Here is a 19,572-nt window from a genome sequence, read left to right on the forward strand (position 1 = left end):
GACCAGAGGGCAACTTTCTCATGCAGAGGGTGGTATATGTATGGAATGAGCTGTCAGAGGAAGTGGTGGAGGCTGGTACAGTTACAACATTTAAGATCCATCACGATGTGTATATGAATAAGACAGGTTTAGAGGGACATGACCCAAATGCTGGCAAAAGGGACTCGATTCCTTTAGGAAATCTGGTTAATGCAGATGAGTTGGACTGAAGCAATTGTTTCTGTGCTGTGTAACCCTACGACTCTATTTCTGCTCTAAAGCAGCCCTAGTGAAGAGAGGAATTCCAAGTGCAGCAATTACCAATCTGGAAAACTCTCCCATTCAACGCAGATCCTGAACAGGGATATTAAGTAACTGCAGCTCTACTAGACTCCTTTGATCAGTGCAAGCAATGTTGTCAGATAGGTAAATTGGAGGATTTTTGCAAATTTTGATAAAATCCTTTGTGACTGGTTTAATGAAAATGCTGAACTGAGGGACTTCCTGGAACGTAAACAAGCAGCCTTTATGGCCTAATAGAACAATCTAAGGTGACGAGTCAAGAAGGCAACATTCCAAGAGCTGAAGTCTAACACCCAAAAGAAATCTGGAAGGTAAAGGTCACATGGTGGGAAGTAAAAGCACATGAGGGTGGCACAATAGCTCAGTAGTTTGCACACAGCACCAGGGACCCGGGTTCAATTCCAGCCTTGAATGACTTCACATTCCCCCTGCGTCTGCGTGGGTTCCCTTCAGGTGCTCCGTTTCCTCCCACAGGTCCAAAGATATGCAGGTTAGGTAGATTGACCATGGGAAATTGGCCATAATGTCCAGGAATGTGCAGGTTGAACTGATTAGCCATGGGAAGTGCAAGGTTCAGGGGATGGGAAGCTGGATCTGGGTACATGCTCCTTTGGCAAGTCAGTGCAGGTTTGATGGGCTGAATGCCCTCTTTCTGTGCCATGGGGATACTATGATTCTGAGATCTGACAATATGTTCACCAACATAAACAAACATATCTGAAGTGGTCAAGGATCAGGCAAAGGCCAAGTCAAATGGGCAAAAGGTAAAAGAATTCCATGCTGGCTTCGGGAAAGTAGCAAATGTAATTATCCGCAAAGAAAGGCAAAGAAATCATGTGGAATTATCAAGGAATTTTCTCCATAGCCATAGCATGGAATATTATGACATACATTCTGCCAAACTGTCTACTTCCTGCAACTGAGGAAATTTAGTGAAGCTTTGTTTTCTTCAGCATTCCTTGTATTTTGCTTCGGGGTGTGACAACACTATTTCCAAATTACTCAGAAGTGTGGCTGACTGATAATGAATGACAGAAAGCTATGAGGCACAGTGACAGAGGTGAAGCAGACATGTTGCTACGATATTGGGTAACAGCAGGAGTGCTCTTCCTGTGTTTATCAGACTGCGTCAGCTTGTTAACGTGGGCGTGCCGATGCAAGTTTTCTGAACAATTCTTGACTTTAAGATATTTGTGGTTTTGTGTGTGGCTTTAAAATGTTTACTGTTCATCATCGATTTTAAAAGTCTAGCCTGTAAAACTGGGCTAACAAGAGTTTAGAGAGACAGCAATGAAATGTGAAACAGAGCTGATCAAAAAAAGTGACAGAGTTGTTACATTTTCACATCAGTGGCTCAGTGGTACTGTAGTATCTAATCAGATCAGTTTGCAAACAAATCCAAGATAAGTAAGCTGAGAGTGATTTTTTAAATCTCCAAATATTGGCTGACTTTGACCAGCCAGTGGAAGATGAAGATATTCCTTCTCACTTGAGACCAAGAAAAGGTTGGGCGTTGATGATAATAAAATTTTCATCACGTTGTCTAATGTTTTTAAGGAAGTGATCATCTCCCATGTGTTTTTCTCTAGCTCAAGCTTCTTAGGTTTAATTCGTGGTGAGCTGTAATTATTTTTCTGCCAAGAAGATCCACCCACACAGGCTGTATGACAGTTCCTGTTTCTTGTTTCTCTGTGTCCTTTAGCCTGGTTTCAGTGTTTCTGCAGTTTTTTTATTTGTGCTATCATTTTTATATGCCTGGGATTGTTTGTCATTTGTCTGCTATTATCCACTCTGTCTTGCCTTATTGATGTGTGTCTAGCAATTAGTCTCTCAAAGAGCTCAATTAGTCACTACTCAAGCACAATTATGGCTGGGTGATAAATACTGGCCTTGTCATTCATGCTTGTATGTCATGAAAGAAATTTTAAAATGCACTTGTAAAGAAGGCTTTTCCAAGCTTTATGACATCTGAAACATGCATTTCCATAGCTGAATATTCCTGCCACAGGTCATTAGCATGTTGCTAGAACTTGTAGCTTAGAAGACACCTCTCCATGTCATGTGGAGTCAGGAGATCCTTGTGTCCTCATTACCTGCCATAACAGTCATAACATGGTGATAGAGGTTGACTGTGTTTTCCATGGCCATCCCATCCTGGAGTGGGACTTGAACCTGGCACTCTTGGCTCCAAGACTGAGACACTAGCCACTGCACCACGAGGCCTCTGCTTGATGTCAATCCTCTCGATTCTGAATAAGTTGGTCTGGGAAGTTCCCAATTCATAATGTGCTTGGAACTATTCAGGAAATGTGACCATGATTGTCACTGATTTAGCACTCTTAATAACCGATTTGGAAAATATACGTCATCTGGTGAAGTACTTTCAGATGTCACTCAGGCACATTGTCAAGTGTTTTCTGTGAGAGGCACATTATACTTTCTCAGTTCTTTCCTGTATTTTAACTACTTGGTGGTGTAGCATTAAAAATAAGAAAATTGTCAAACTTCACACTGAGAAGACCTCACCTTGATGAAATAATTTTGAGTAGTTAGTTTAGCCCCTAGTCTTACTCAATTGAAATGCAAATTCTCTTTAAGACACTGTTTATTAATTGCTACAACTAGTTCACAGTCTTGATGCAGTTTTTCCCCTGTGCATACTTAATACCAAAGGAAACCATAAATTTAAGACAGTTGCAGTGATAATCACATTGTCAGTCTGTCTGCATAGTGAAGTGGTAGCACTGTCCCTCCAAGAAAGAACAAAAACAGACAAAAGCTGTAACCTCAAACTTGATGTTTTGGCAAGTTTCAATAAAACTAAATAGGAAACACATTTTTCTTCTCAATTCTCTTGGGCTGTTCCTTTTCTCTAGATTTCTGTTCACTAATGGCTACTAGCCCCATTTCTTCACATTGGGAAGCTTTTCTTTTCACTCAAACACTTTGTACTTGTTCAGGTAATTAGCAAGGAGCGTGGTTATAGATTTCTTTGTTTCTCTTTATTCAGGATAAATTTATATGCAAACAGATGGTTGTACAATATCACATGCAATTATGGAACAGGGCTTGTGATCCAGAGGCAGCTAAAAATTGACAGACAAGTTCAAATTCAATAATGGCCAGCAGGGACGTAAAAGTCAATTCGCTAAGAAGTTGGACGTCAGCATTTAGCTAGATTGTTTTAAAGATCCCTAAATGACTTTTCTGGACAAAATGGAAAGGAAATAGTTGTCCTTACCCAATCCATTCTGTGTTTGATTCCTGATCCTTGGTATAGTAGTTCACTCTTAACTGCCTTATTCAATGATCTTGCAAACTATTAGTTCTGTTGCAGTGTGCCTTATATTTGCTGAAGGCAGTGGTTCTAAGGCTATATAAGAAATGTTGGCCTTACTGTAGATAACAGTGACTATCTTGTGGAATCCTGACTCCATGTCGGTCAGTGTCAATGACCTTTTCTCTGATGAAATCTCTGTTATAAGGTCATTGACCTGAAACTTTAACTGTGTGTCTCCACAGTTACTCCCTGAGGTCCTCAAGTTTTTCCAGCTGTTTTTTGTTTTATCTTAGATTTCTAGTATCCACTGTACTTTGCTTATGTTCAGAGTTGAACTTTTAAACTGGATGATTTTGCTGTGAATAATGGAAGTTTTCTGAAGCTAAGGTACAGCCAACCTTGTATTCGATGTGTTCAGAAATTGTTAAATTAAGATAACAAAGTAAATTATGGCAATCTTTGTCCTTCAGTTCTTTTAAACTTTGACATTATGTTTGATCTGAAATGTTCCAATTGCTGCAGTAAGTTAAATTCTCATTACTTTAAGATCCAGAATTCATTTCCTCAAGTAAGCCTTTTGGTGTAGGTCACATTACAGTGTTTGCAATTACACAGAATAGAAAAGTAATGTCGAGACATAGAGTCATAGAGATGTACAGCATGGAAACAGACACTTCGGTCCAATTTGTCCATGCTGACCATATATCCCAATCCAATCTAGTCCCACCTGCCCGTACCTGGTCCCTATCCTTTCCTATTCATATACCCATCCAGATGCCTTTAAAATGTTGCAATTGTACTAGCTTCCACCACTTCCTCTGGCATTCCATCACGTACCACCCTCTGAGTGAAAATGTTGCCCCTTAGATCTCTTTTATATCTTTCCCCTCTCACCCTAAACCTCTGCCCACTAGTTCTGGACTCCCCCACCCCAGGGAAAAGACTTTGTCTATTTATCCTATCCATGTCCCTCATGATTTTATAAACCTCTATAAGGTCTCCCCTCAACCTCCGATGCTCCGGGGAAACAGCCTGAGCCTATTCAACCTCTCCCTGTAGCTCAAATCCTCCAATCCTGGCAACATCCTTGTAAATTTTTTGTGAACCCTTTCAAGTTTCACAACATCTTTCCAATAGGAAGGAGACCAGAATTGCACGCAATATTCCAACAGTGGCCTAACCAATGTCTGTACAGCCACGATATGACCTCCTATGCTCAATACTCTGACCAATAAAGGAAAGCATACCAAACACTGCCTTCACTATCCTATATACCTGCGACTCCACTTTCAAGGAGCTATGAACCTGTACTCCAGGGTCTCTCTGTTTAGCAACACTCCCTAGGACCTCATCATTAAGTGTAAAACCTGTGCCCACACCTCCTCCCTCACCTTTATCCAAGGCCCGAAAGGAGCCTTCCACATCCATCAAAGTTTTACCTGCACATCCACTAATATCATTTATTGTATCCATTGCTCCCAATGTGGTCTCCTCTACATTGGGGAGACTGGGCGCCTCCTAGCAGAGCGCTTTAGGGAACATCTCCAAGACACCCGTACCAATCAACCACACCGCCCCGTGGCCCAACATTTCAACTCCCCCTCCCACTCTGCCGAGGACATGGAGGTCCTGGGCCTCCTTCACCGCCGCTCCCTCACCACCAGACGCCTGGAGGAAGAATGCCTCATCTTCTGCCTAGGAACACTTCAACCCCAGGGCATCAATGTGGACTTCAACAGTTTCCTCATTTCTCCTTCCCCCACCTCATCCTAGTTTCAAACTTCCAGTTCAGCACTGTCCCCATGACTTGTCCGGACTTGTCCTAATTGCCTATCTCCTTTTCCACCTATCCCTTCCACCCTCTCCTCCCTGACCTATCACCTTCATCTCCTCCCTCACTCACCCATTGTACTCTATGCTACTCTTTTCCCACCCCCACCCTACCCTAGCTTATCTCTCCACGCTTCAGGCTCACTGCCTTTATTCCTGATGAAGGGCTTTTGCCCGTAACGTTGATTTCGCTGCTCGTTGGATGCTGCCTGAACTGCTGATCCAGCACCACTGATCCAGAATTAAGTGTATAAGTCCTGCTAAGATTTGCTTTCCCAAAATGCAACACCTCATATTTATCTGAATTAAACTCCATCAGCCACTTCTGAGCTCATTGGCCCATCTGATCAAGATCCTGTTGTAATCTGAGGTAACCTCCTTCGCTGTCCACTACACCTCAATTTTGGTGTCATCACCAAACTTTCTAAATATACCTCTCATGCTCAATCCAAATCATTTATATAAATGATGAAAATAGTGGACCCTGCACTGATCCCTGTGGCACTCCACTGTCACAGGCCTCCTGTCTGAAAAACAACCCTCCACCACCACCCACTGTCTTCTCCCTTTCAGCCAGTTCTGTATTCAACTGGCTAGTTCTCCCTGTGTTCGGTGAGATCTAACCTTGCTCACCAGTCTCCCAAGGGGAACCTTGTCGAACGCCTTACTGAAGTCCATATATATCACATCTACCGCTCTTCCCCCCTCAATCCTCTATGTTACTTCTTCAAAAAAACTCAATCACGTTTGTGAGACTTGATTTCCCACGCATAAAGCCATATTGACTATCCCTAATCAGTCCTTGCCTTTCCAAATACATGTACATCCTGTCCCTCAGGATTCCCCCCAACAACTTGCCCACCACTGATGTCAAGCTGGAAGTTAAAATGACACTATTCTACCTTCAGAGCAGATGACAAGGTGGCCTTACCAACAGCGAGGGCCAACCTGACCCGGGCCATCACAGAGGCAAAGTGAGCACACGCACAGAGATTACACAGCCATTTTCAGGACAGGGGCAATATGTGGAGTGTGTGGAAAGGCATCCAGGACATCATCAATCACAGAACAGCATTGCCTACTTGAGTTGGTGATGCCTCTCTCCCAGATGAGCTGAACAACTTTTTATGCACTGTTTGAGGCAAGAAATAATGTGGCAGCAAGGAGGTACACTCCCCCTTCCAAGACCAAATGTTGTGTCTTACCACGACCAATGTGAGGAAAACCCGGTGCAGAGTCAACCCATGTAAGGGGTCTCTGCTGGGCCAGGTAACATCCTGAGCAGAATGCTCAGGGGATGTTCTGACATACTGCTGTATGTTCTCGCTTTCATCTCCAACATCTCACTGAGCTGTGCCATAGTCCCAACGTGCTTTAAGTCAGCTACTATCGCCTCCATGCTGAAGAAGTCTTCAATGTCCTGTCTCAACGACTACTGCCCTGTTGCTCTAACACGCGTCATCACAAAGTGTTTTGAGAGGCGCATGATGAGTCATATTAAGACCCTGCTGCCCCCCTCGCTGGACACCCTGCAGTTCATGTGTCGACCCAACCGCTCAACTGATGATGCCATTTTGCCACCCTTCATCTGGCCCTCACCAGATGAAAAAGAACAACTACAACAGATTACCATCCACAGGCTTCAGTTCTGCACTTAACACTGTCATTCCTCTGCACCTGTTTGGAAAGCTGGGTCTGCTGGGCCTAAATATCTCCCCTTGCAACTGAATCCTGGAGTTCCTGACTGGGAGAACTCAGTTTGTCCGGATTGGGAACAACATCTCCAACACCCCAGGGCTGTGTGCTCAGTTCACTGCTGTTCATCCTGCTGACACACAACTGTGCAACGATGCTAATGCTTTAGTTGGAGTGGGTCTCATCAGCATGAGTGACGAATCAGCACACAGAGTGGAGGGGCAGCGGCTAACGGACTGGTGCAGAGCCAACAACCTGATTCTGAATGTGGTAAAGACAAAAGAGATAAGCAACCACTCTCTGCTGGACATTGGCTCCCCCATGGAGATCGTGAAGAGCACCAAATTTCTTGGCGTTCACCTGGACCCTCAACACCAGCTCCATTGCAAGCAAGCCCAGCAGCGTGTTGAATTTTCTGCGTAGGCTGAGGAAAGCCCAACTTCCACTCCCCATCCTCACCACATTCTACATGGGGTTCATTGAGAATACCCTGAGCTGCTGTATCACTGCTTGGTTCGGGAACTGCACCATCTTGGATCGTAAGACCCTTCAACGGATATTGAGAAAGGCTTGTAAGAACATTGGGGCCTCTCTTTCCTTCATTACAGATATTTACACCATACGCTGCATCCGAAAGGTGAAGCACATTGTGGAAGACCGCACACACCCCTCACTCAAACTCTTCTCCCTCCTACCATCTGGCAGAAGGTACCAGAGCATTCAGTCTCTCACGGCCAGACTGTGCAATAGTTTCTTCCCCCAAGCCATCTGGCTCCTTAACACTGTATGATCAGAGTCTTTCACATCTGAAATTCTTTGCACAACTTTGAATTGCTGCTAGAAAAATATCCATTATTTATCATTCTTCTGTTACACTGTAACTTGTGTGTTTTGTACTTTGTAGGCTCTTTATGCCGTGTATGATTGTGTAGTTTGTGCTGTCCATGTAGCACCCTCTGTCCTGGGGGAATGCTGTCTCATTTTTACTGTAACAGTTGTATATGGTAGAAATGACAAATAAGAAGCTACTATGAAAAAGCTACTCAACATAGAATACCAGAATGTTCAGCATAGATACAGTGCATTGCCCTCTTGAAATAACTCTATCAGCACAACCTCCTTGTTCTTTTCTCCTTTCTGTGTTGATCGAACTTTGCATAAATGCATCTGTGCTATTTGCGTCACCCACTCCATTGTGGTTGCAAGTTCCACATTCTACTTGTGTTCTGGGTACATTAATTCCTCTGAATTTCCTGTTGGAATAATTGGTTACTCGCTTGTCTTTGTGGTCACTGGTTTTTGGATTCCCTAATATAGCTGAGAGTTGACGTCCATCAAGTCAATACTAAGATTCAACTGTTGCTGACTGCCCAGATACTTTTAAAACATAAGAACTAGATGCAGGGGGAGCTAATTCAGCTCTGCCATTTGGTACCATCATGGCTGATCTCATTGGCCTCAACTCCACTTTCCTCCTAGCCCACCATAACCCTTCAAACCATTTAAAAGTCTATCTCCTCCTTAAATTGACTCAATGTCCCAGCAGCCACTAAACTCTGGGATAGTGAATTTCATAGATTTGTGACATTTTGAGAGAAGTAACTTCTCCTCCTCTCTGTTTTAAATCTGCTCTTGTAACTGTGACCTCTGGTTCTAGCAATTTGTTTTCCCCAAATCTTGTATTCAGTTGGGCTGGAGAAATGAGAAGATCGATGTGGGAATAGTGGCGATGTGAGATTACATTTGAGGTTGTGTGCACAAAAATGGGGTGTTCGGACACATGATCACACAATCTTTGTGGTGGTGAAAGAGACCTGTTGAATCTGCAATGGCTCTCCTAATGCTTCACATAGAACATTACAACGCAGTACATTACAGGCCCTTTGCCCCTCGATGTTGTGCTGACCTGTGAAACTAATCTGAAGCCCATCTAATCTACACTATTCCATTCTTGTCCATATGCCTATCCAATGACTATTTAAATGCCCTTAAATTTGGCGAGTCTACTACTGTTGCAGGCTGTGCATTCCATGCCCCTACTACTCTCTGAGTGAAAAATTGCTCTATGGTTTCCTTGATATCCAGAAAAATTTATAAGGTGGAAGGAGTTACAGGTAAATTTATTTATAACCTGGATGGCGTATTTGGAGCCATTGATGACAGTGTAAAAATTTATCTATCTATTGTCTTATATAGGAATATGCTGGGAAGACCCTAGAAAAGTTTGGTTGATTGAAGATTGAACTGGGTTAGCAACAATTACTACTTCTTTCAGTTGAATCTGTTGTCTTCAGCGATGTTATATGCACAGTCCAGAAATTACTGTTTTTTGTGTTTATACTTTGTTGCCTGTTTTGAGGGTAGTCATTAACTATGGGTTAGATCAAGATCCAACGTAGTCTGAATTGTGCTCACGTTTCAAATGTGACCCCTGTTTAAAAACTCTGACTGAAATGGCAGCTATTTTCATTTTTCCCTTGTTTTAAAAACATTTTCATAGAATATAAAACAATGTACAGTAGATCCTGGATATCTGAAATTAAGACAGAATCCCGCTGGAAATTCTCAGCAGGTTGACACTACATATTGAGAGGAAAATTCATGCCAGCTCAGAGATCTCCGATGGATGAACCAAATCAGCCTTTCTACTTCTGTAATCACAACTCACTAAAATGAATACCTTCAAGGGGCCTCAAAATTGACCCCCATTGGTTTCTAATCAGACTTGTGAATAATTAAAACCAGATTCTGCCAATAATCAATTCAGGTATCAGTCTGTGTCTTTAAGAAAAAGACTTAAGCAATTTATTAACAATATAATAACTTTAGAGTAACATTAATCAACCGAGTCTAAAATCTAATTGATCGATGTTTTAAACCCAAATGCCTTTGTTTTCCACCTCATCTCACAGAAGACAGACAAACGCAGTAAAAGATGCATAAAAGCAAGTAACAAAACTGACCAGATTATTAAGTGGTTTTCTTGTTGGCTTGTTCCACAGGAGTAAATGATGGTTTCTCTGTTGATTTTTCTGACGATGCTGATCAGGGTCACTTTTGCAGTTCACTCCAATAAAGGCAGTAATAATTATAACTTAGTTTTCTCTTTTCTGATCTTCGAAGAACTGTTCATGAGAGGTTAGACAGGGAGCTCTCAAGTCTTCATGCTGTAATATCAGCAGTCAGATTCATTCTCACAGAAAATACAGTCTAAAACCCAATTCCAACTCTAACCTGTCTCTGACTGACTGACCATCTCCTCCATGAGGTCCCAGTTCCCATTCAAAATTTGCCATATGCTTGAGAATAAGGTCTTTTCCAGACTTGCTGGAACTAATCCAGGTACTGGCCTCATTAATAGCCAACTTTTGCTGTCTGTTTAAACGTTATGCTCTTCTGTGGTGATGAAGCACCTTTAGAAACCTTTGATCAAGAACCAGTGTGCAGTTTACTTCCAGGCCTAGCTTCGCGAATAAATAAAAACTTGTTTGTCTTTTTGATTGCCAGTAACAGCTTGTGTTAAAAGTCATCTTTATCTCACAGTTCCCAGTTCATAGCTCCGAACCAAAATTGATGAAAAGAATAAAACAAAACTCATCAAAAGCTTTGGCATCTGAAACCTGAACTTTATTTTTAATTTATTTCTTTTGCAGCATAGACCCTTTGGGTAACAAATATAACCCTTTTGTTTTAAGGCTAGGTTGCAGATCTATTAACTAAGGTGATTCCCTTGCATTCACACCTTCCAGCAATTCCCTAGGCCCTAAACCTAAGCACTTTTCGTTTTCTTGCGGTTACCCGCCAATGACGATGAGAGCATGCTACAGATCCTGAACAAGTCTGCACTCCCCACAAGTATGCCTAGGCTAGACCTGTTACAGCTGAAAGCAGGGTGGCAAAACTTGTTGGATCACTGTCTTGAGATCTGAGCTTGTAAGGTCTGGAAATGTTATTGTATTAAACCTGTTTAGTTTAGTTCCCTGTTGTTGAGTATCTCTACTCATGGTTTCGGCCAGCAGCTGTTGTGCAAGAAATACTGAGAAACGGGAGGACACCTGTGAGCAGATGACATGAGTGGGGGGGGAAGGTGTGGGGAAGCTCTGATATCACCAGTAAATAATAATGAATCATTGACTTTGTTCTGATACTAAATGACACAGGTAACACTCACTTTTCGCTTGTGAGCTATTAAGGACACAATATTTGTGTATTGCGCCACCATCCTTCCTGCCACTTGTAGAAATCATATGATTCACTGATAGTCATTCTGTAAGCCGAGGCATTGGGAGGGTCAGTTAGGACGGTTGGCTCAAGAATAGTGCAAAATGATGCTAACGACAGTTCCTGAAAGTGGAATAGTGGTGTCAACTGTTTGTATGACATTAATCCTGTAAGATATTAATCCTGTCAAAGAGACTAAAAGCAGGCTGTATTGTATGACACATTGTATATGAATTGGTGCAGGTCTATGCTTTTTTGAAAAAGAAAATTGACGACGTTAATGAAAATGCTTATCTTTCAGTGTCAACACAATTTATTGCATCAAAAGCATGGGGGTTTTGGATAAGAAATTGATTAAAATGAACCAACTAAAACTGTGACATGCTGTTTTATTGGAAAACGCACACAATTACCTGCAGACTAACTCCTTGGATTTTAAATGTCACCGTCTGAGTTGAACTGTGATGTTAGTGTTAAGCCAAGTATTTTATAGTGCCCAGAGGCTGAACATGTAAATGCCAGTTGCTAGTTTGATGTTTCAGCTTGCTTTCTACTGAAAGATTATTTATTAGGCAATCAATTGTGAATATTTGGCATGCTAATTGAACATGTTTGGCTCTTATAAGAAACTAATCAAATATTGTGTTTGTCCATGTGACAGACAGCAAGCTTTTAATGAGAAGTGAAACTCCTTCTTTTAAGTAAGGAAAGTCAGGCTTATTTAATTCTTTATCTTTTTAGCCTAATATATATTGAGAATGTACGTTTCCAGGAGAAAGTGAGGTCTGCAGATGCTGGAGTATCAGAGCTGAAAATGTGTTGCTGGAAAAGCACAGCAGGTCAGGCAGCATCCAAGGAACAGGAAATTCGATGTTTCGGGCATAAGCTCTTCATCAGGAATGAGGAAAGTGTGTCCAGCAGGCTAAGATATCTTAGCCTGCTGGACACACTTTCCTCATTCCTGATGAAGGGCTTATGCCCGAAACGTCGAATTTCCTGTTCCTTGGATGCTGCCTGACCTGCTGCGCTTTTCCAGCAATACATTTTCAGCTAATGTACGCTTCCGTGCAAGGAAACAATGTAAGAAAACTGTTTCTTTGCAAAAGTCATCTGCATGAAAGATGAGTGTTTCTGCCACAACAAAATGGTTCAGAATAGCACCCTTTACAAAACCTACTGAAGGAATATATATGTTGCAGTAACTATCTACCAACACAGATAATGATCACTGACTCATAACTGACATCTCATTGACAAAGTAAGCCTCCCTCCATTATTGCAACCTATGTTTAGAAAGTTATTTTAAGTATAGTGTTTTGTTCTGAAATTTTCCATTTGAACAGTTTGGACTTAACGGCAGTTTTTCTTTTGTCCTCTAATAGATTTGAAATCTAAATGAGAAAAGTTGGGTAAAATTATTTAGATTATTCCACTCTGGGGATGTATGTACATTGAGTTCTTCCACCCTCTTGCAGCTGCTGTTTTAATACAAACCAGCTGTTAAAACTGATGTAAAGGAGGCAGTTTAATTCTGTACAATTACTTATGGTGCTTGCAGCAAACTAAATGTGTTTAAAATAACTAATAGCATATTTTAGTCATTTGGTTCAATATTTGTTTTAATGTAGAGCAAGGTCTATAACATAATTTGGAGATTTGGGCTCTTAAAGCACAAACACATGGATTTGTAGTTTGAATTCTGTGAATGTGGCTTTACAAAAAGGTCCAAGTCATCTTTAATAGTTAAAAATAACATTTCCAGGAAATATGTGACTTAAGCAGACTGACTATGCAATCAACCTGCTGAAGTGTTTACTAAGTTGGCTTTTTATGACCTCTGAGAGAAAGAGGCCGAGTCAGAAACAGGTTCAGGTTAGAGGGAGAAAGGGCTCCATTCCAATTGAAGGCCTCTTTAGTTTCAACAGTCTCTGGGTCATCAGATTTGGAAAGAAGTCCCATGTTATTTTAACAGTCCATGGAATTTCTGTTGTGACCTGTTCAAAAATATTCCGGTGTGATTTGAGGTTGGTGATTTAAAACAGTCAACATGGGAAACACAAAGATCTAATATACTCTGGCTTAAATGTGTACAGAACGTGGGTAGCACAGTGGCACAGTGCCTCACAGCACCAGAGACCCGGGTTCAATTCCTGCCTCCGGCAACTGTCTGTGTGGAGTTTGAACATTCTCCCTGTGTCTGCGCGGGTTTCCTCCGGTTTCTTCCCACACTCCAAAAATGTGCAGGTTAGGTGAATTGGCCATGCTAAATTGCCATAGTGTTAGGTGAAGGGGTAAATGTAAGGGAATGGGTCTGGGTGGGTTACGCTTCGGCGGGTCGGTGTGGACTTGTTGGGCCGAAGGGCCTATTTCCACACTGTAAGTAATCTAATCTAAAACTTGATAATTTCATTGTTTCTCATTATGCACTGGTAAAAATTCCAGTTCAAGCTTCATGTTTGCTGTTATTTTTCTCTCTAAAAATGACTGTGTCAAGCAGACTTGGAATTCATCCACCACCCTGGCCGCTGTATCTCTGAACTTTTATTGATTCTTCCGTGATTTTGCAGAAGTGTGACTTCTTCAGTGTTAACAGAGTTCCAATTGAAGACTTGTGTACCAGACTAAGACAAAGGCATATAGCATTGAATGATGGAATTGCACGCTGAATTACAAATATTGGAAATATTTTGTTTTTTCTGAGCTTTTCTAAACTCCAATGTTAACTGTGGCTCAGTTGGTATCATCTTTGCCTTAAGACACACAACTCCCAGGTACAAACGCTACCCTGGGGCATGAGCACAAAACTGACGCTGCTGTTCTGCACTTGCTCTGATGTGTCATCCTGCAGCCCCATCTATCCCATAGAACCATTATGGAATCCTAACAGTGTGGAAGCAGACCGTTCAGCTTATGAGTCCACACCGACCATCCAAAGAACATCCAACCCTATCCTTGTAACCCTGCACTTCCCATGGCTAATCCACCTAGTCTGCACATCCCTGAACAATAAATGGGGCAATTTAGCAGAGCCATTCTACCTGCACATCTTTGGACTATGGAAGGAGACCCCCCCCACCAGACATGGGGAGAACGTGCAAACGCCACACAGACAGTCACCTGAGGCTGGAATGGAACCCAGGCCCCATGCCGCTGTGGGGCAACAGTGCTAACCACTGAGCCACCATCCTGCCCCTGTTCTGCCCTATCTGTTCAGCTGGATGTGGAAGACTCTATGGCAGGGTAGTGTAGGGGAGATACTTCACTATTCTGTCCAATATTTAGCCCTCAATTAATATCATAAATGCCGACTACCTGTTCATTGTGCTGTCCGTGGACTTTGCTCTGTTCAAATTGACTGCTGTGTTTTATGTTACTACAATGACGATAATTTTGTCAAGTGATTCATTGCATAAATCATATCAGAGATATTTGTTGGTTGTAACAAAAGGTGATGTCAATACAAATTTGTTGGCCTTTCCCTTTTTCAAATCATGGGCTTCAGAAAGCCCAGCACAGATTTTGTTTCTACTTTAGGTAAGTGTGCTGCAGTGTGACTGGCTTTGAAGCACATAAATCAATAAAACTGTATGAGTGGCATATTAAAGAGCAATATAATTCTGCCTGTTGCATCAACAAATTCACAGTTTCTGTCGTCATAAAGTCTGCTATCACTTGAATTTCTTGTTTTTTTACTTGGGAAGACTTAGAGTTTGGAGAGTTATTGAAATATTAACAGAAATGCTTGATTTATTTCAGCTGTGCACCAGGAGGTGCAGCAAGTCAGACAGTATTCCAGAAACTAAATAGGTGAAACTCTTTGTATTGTGAACCCTGGAGTTGACCGGCTCATTAATCATTCAGCCTAGACCTTAGAAAAACATTAGTGAGAGAGGCCTTAAGGTTGATCTCTGTGGAAAATGGAAATACAGCATTAGGGAGGCATGATGGTTCAGTGGTTAGCATTTCTGCCTCATAGCATGAGAGACCTGGGTTTGATTTCCCCCATCTCTCACCCCCAAAAATTGGGCTACTATCTATGTGGAGTTTACACATTCTCTCCATGTCCATGTGGGCTTCCTGTGGGTGCTCCAGTTTCCTCCCACAGTCCAAAGATGTGCAGGTTAGGTGGATTGGCCATGCTGCATTGCTCCATAGTGTCTGGGAATGTGTAGGTTAGGTGGGTTAGCCATGTGGAGTGCAAGGTTTTGGGAATGGGGTGAGGGGCTGAATCTGGATTGGGATGCTTTATGGAAGGTTGGTGCGGACTTGATGGGCCAAATGGCCTCTTTCTACCCTGTAGAGATTCTATGATTCAATATGCTCTTTGTTTTTATTTGGATTGGAATATAATTGTGGAGGAGGGAGGACTGACTGCATCATGGCTCTTGTAAGCTACTAGAGCAGCATTGCTGCATGAGGATGCCCTGATGTCAATGCACCAAACATGATGTAATGGAGAAAGAAGGGGGAAAAAGAACAAAGATAAAACTGAACAGAATTAGAAGTGATGATGAAAAGGCATGGATGAGCAAAAGGATAAATTTAATTCTTTCCAACATCTTCAGCCAAGCCATGCAAAAAGGTAAAAACAATTGAGTGTGCTTTCATTTCTGCATTAATATTTGCAAGTAAACAGGGATATGGAGGGGGTTCATTACTTCAAGTTTGAACAGGATGTCAGGCAGCTGTAAAATTCAATTCTTCTATTCTAATGGAGAAAATAATAACATCATTGTCATCCAGGCCGATTTTGAAAGTTTTACTTTTTGAATGTTTGATTTGAATACTCTGTCTCTTTGTCATCACTTCTGCACTTTGTGCTGCCCTGCGTCCTGTAAAACCACATAGAAACTAGGGTGAATGTGTTAATAAAAGGAGTGTCAGGTAGGTCATGAAAGCTTAATTATTAATGCCCTATCTGTCATGGCACGTCATTATCGTTTTAAATGTGTCTCATGTTGCAATCCATAGATTTGTTAGGTTATTTGGAGTGAACAAGTCATGCTGAATATTAAAACTGCAAAGCAAAACAAGTGTTGGATGAAACCAGTCGATCACATAGTGCCTGTGGAATGAGAAACCAATCTACTATTTTGCCTTATTAGCACTTTATTAAAAACATCCCATTTCAATTGAATTCACACTTGTTTCTAGCTGGAACAATGCAGTACATATAACACTTAGAAACTGTATCTCAGGAATTACAAAAAAGTAACTTTTGTTTCCTATTTCAGCAGGAAATCTTAGCTTACTGTGTCAGCACCCACTGCAGCTGTAAACTAACCAATGCAGAGGATGGATTTTAAAATCATAAACAGTCAGCCTGATGTATACTGAGAAGTATGTGCTGACTCATCACAACTCCCTGTTCAAGAAGCACGATGATGCATCCTAAAACAGCATATTGACAAACACAGGATTGGAAATAGACTATACTCTGACATACCCAGACATCAGAGGAAGGAAGACATTTACTGAAAACAAAGAATTTATTTAAACTGCAGTATTGTTTTAAGTCCAAGTGCTTCATAAGTTTATTGTATCCAAGAATGTAAAAATACAAAATTCCTGAGCCGCCATTTTTTTTTATTTGAGTAAACAAAAGCTTGCATTTATCCAGCACCTTTTAACATCACCACATATTCTAACGTGCCTCTACAGGAACATGATCAAACACTAATTGAAACTGAGGAACGGAAGCAGCTTTTTGGACTGATGTCAAAGATTAGCTTTTAAGTAGCATCTTGAATGAAGAAAGACTGGCAGAGAGGTTTACAAGAGAGAAATCCTGAGCTTAGGGCCTGGGCAACTGAAGGAATAATGCTACTACTAGTAGAGCAATGAAGTAAGAAAAACTACAATAGAATTGGTTAGCATTGATCTTCAAAAAGGTATCTTTGCATTTTAAAAATTAAATGTTATTCAAATGTTATTTAAAATATACAGTTAAAAATCACACAACAGCAGGTTATGGTCCAGCAGGTTTACTGTATTTGGAAGCAGGTAAACTAGTAAGGTGGGGGGTTGGGACACAGGGAGATAGTGAGGAAAGAGATCAACCTGAGATTGGTACAGTTGAGAACAAAAGTGAATCAAACAGTCAGGGACAAGGTAGGACTAATAAGTTAAACTGCATTTATTTCAATGCAAGGGACCTAACAGGAAAGGCAGATGACCTTAGGGCATAGTTAGGAACATGGGACTGGGATGTCATTAACAATTACAGAAACATGGCTCAGGGGTGGAGAGGACTGGCAGCTTAATGTTCCAAGATACAAATGCCACAGCAAGGATAGAAAGGGAGGCAAGAGAAGTGTTGGGAGGGAGGGGGTGGCATTTTTGATAAGGGATAGCATTACAGCTGTGCTGAGGGAGGATATTTCTGGAAATACATCCAGGGAAGTTATTTGGGTGGAACTGAGAAATAAGAAAGGGATGATCACCTTATTGGGATTATATAATAGACCTCCTAAAAGTCAGAGGGAAATTGAGAACAAATTTGTGAGGAGATTTCAGTTATCTGTAAGAATAATAGGGTGGTTATGATGGGGGATTTTAACTTTCCAAACATAGACTGAGACTGCCATAGTAGTTTAGGTGGAGAGGAATTTGTTAAGTGTGTACAAGACAATTTTCTGATTCAGTATGTGGATGTACCTACTAGAGAAGGTTCAAAACTTGACCTACTCTTGGGAAATAAGGCAGGGCAGGTGACTGAGTTATCAGTAGGAGAACACTTTGGGGCCAGCGACCATAATTCTATTAGATTTTAAATAGTTATGGAAAAGGATAGACCAGACCTAAAAGTTGAACTTCTAAATTGGAGAAGGGCCAATTTTGATGATATTAGGCAAGAACTTTCTAAAGCTAATTGGGGGCAGATGATCGCAGGTAAAGGGATGGCTTAAAAATGGGAAGCCTTAGAAATGAGATAACGAGAATCCAGAGAAAGTATATTCCTGTTAGGGCGAAAGGAAAGGCTTGTAGGTATAGGGAATGTTGGATGACTAAAGAACTTGAGGGCTTGGTTAAGAAAAAGAAGGAAGCATATGTCAGGTATAGACAGGATAGATCAAGTGAATCCTTAGAAGAGTATAAAGGCAGTGGGAGTATACTTAAGAGGGAAATCAGGAGGGCAAAACGGGGTCATGAGATAGCTTTGGCAAAAAGAATTAAGGAGAATCCAAAGAGTTTTTACAAATACATTAAGGACAAAAGAGTAAGAAGGGAGAGAATTGGGCCCTCAAAGATCAGCAAGGCGGCCTTTTTGTGGAGCTGCAGAAAATGGGAGATACTAAATGGGTATTTTGCTGTATTTACTGTGGAAAAGAATATGAAAGATATAGAATGTAGGGACATAGATGGTGAAAATGTCCATATTGCAAAGGAGGAAGTGCTGGATGTCTTGAAATGCATGAAGGTGGATAAATCCCGAGGACCAGATCAGGTGAATCCTAGAACTCTGTGGGAAGATAGAGAAATGATTGCTCGGCTTCTTACTAGATATTTTTATCATTGATAGGCGCAGGTGAGGTGTTGGAAGACTGGAAATTGGCTAATGTGATGTAAGGACAAGCGAGGGAACTTTAGATCAGTGAGCCTGAGCTCGGTAGTGGGCAAGTTGTTGGAGGGAATCCTGAGGGGCAAGATGTACATGTATTTGGAAAGGCAAGGACTGATTAGGGATCCACATGGGAGACTGGTGAGCAAGGGTGGATCTCATGGAATACAAGGAGAACTCGCCATTTGGATACAGAACTGGCTCAAAGCTAGAAGACTGAGGATGGTGGTGGACGGTTGTTTTTCAGACTGGAGGTCTGTGACTAGTGGAGTACAGCAAGGATCAGTGCTGGGGCCACTACTTTTCGTCATTATATAAATGATTTGGATCTGAGCATCAAAGGTATAGTTAGTAAGTTTGCAGCTGACACCAAAATTGGATGTTTAGTGGACAACGAAGAAGGTTACTTCAGATTACAACAGGATCTGGGCCAGATGGGCCAATGGGCTGAGAAGTGGCAGATGGAGTTTAATTCAGATAAATGCGAGGTACTGCATTTTGGGAAAGCAAATCCTAGCAGGACTTATATGCTTAATGTTAAGGTCCTGGGGAGTGTTGCTGAACAAAGAGACCTTGGAGCACAGGTTCATAGCTCATTGAAAGTGGAATTGCAGGTAGATAGGATAGTGAAGAAGGCGTTTGGATTGCTTTCCTTTATTGGTGAGAGTATTGAGTACAGGAGTTGGGAGGTCATGTTGCGGCT

The 19,572-nt window shown here is 41.6% G+C and overlaps 1 protein-coding gene across 4 annotated transcripts in view; it reads left to right on the top strand.

The window, feature by feature from the left end:
• LOC132828008 (transmembrane channel-like protein 6) overlaps positions 1–19,572 on the top strand; it is a 99,388-nt gene that overhangs the window by 20,290 nt on the left and 59,526 nt on the right. Inside the window, exons 1-2 of one of the 4 annotated variants that reach the window (XM_060844874.1) lie at positions 1,301–1,342; positions 16,543–16,648. The exons of 1 other annotated variant lie outside the window; for it this stretch is intronic. The gene's annotated coding sequence lies outside the window, so the exon portion shown is untranslated. Of the gene's footprint in view, positions 1–1,300; positions 1,343–16,542; positions 16,649–17,110; positions 17,200–19,572 lie in introns of those variants that run through there. 2 more of the 4 variants (XM_060844871.1, XM_060844875.1) reach the window with 2 other exon arrangements.

This window comes from Hemiscyllium ocellatum, chromosome 25 (assembly GCF_020745735.1).
Source record: "Hemiscyllium ocellatum isolate sHemOce1 chromosome 25, sHemOce1.pat.X.cur, whole genome shotgun sequence".
NCBI lineage: Eukaryota > Metazoa > Chordata > Chondrichthyes > Orectolobiformes > Hemiscylliidae > Hemiscyllium > Hemiscyllium ocellatum.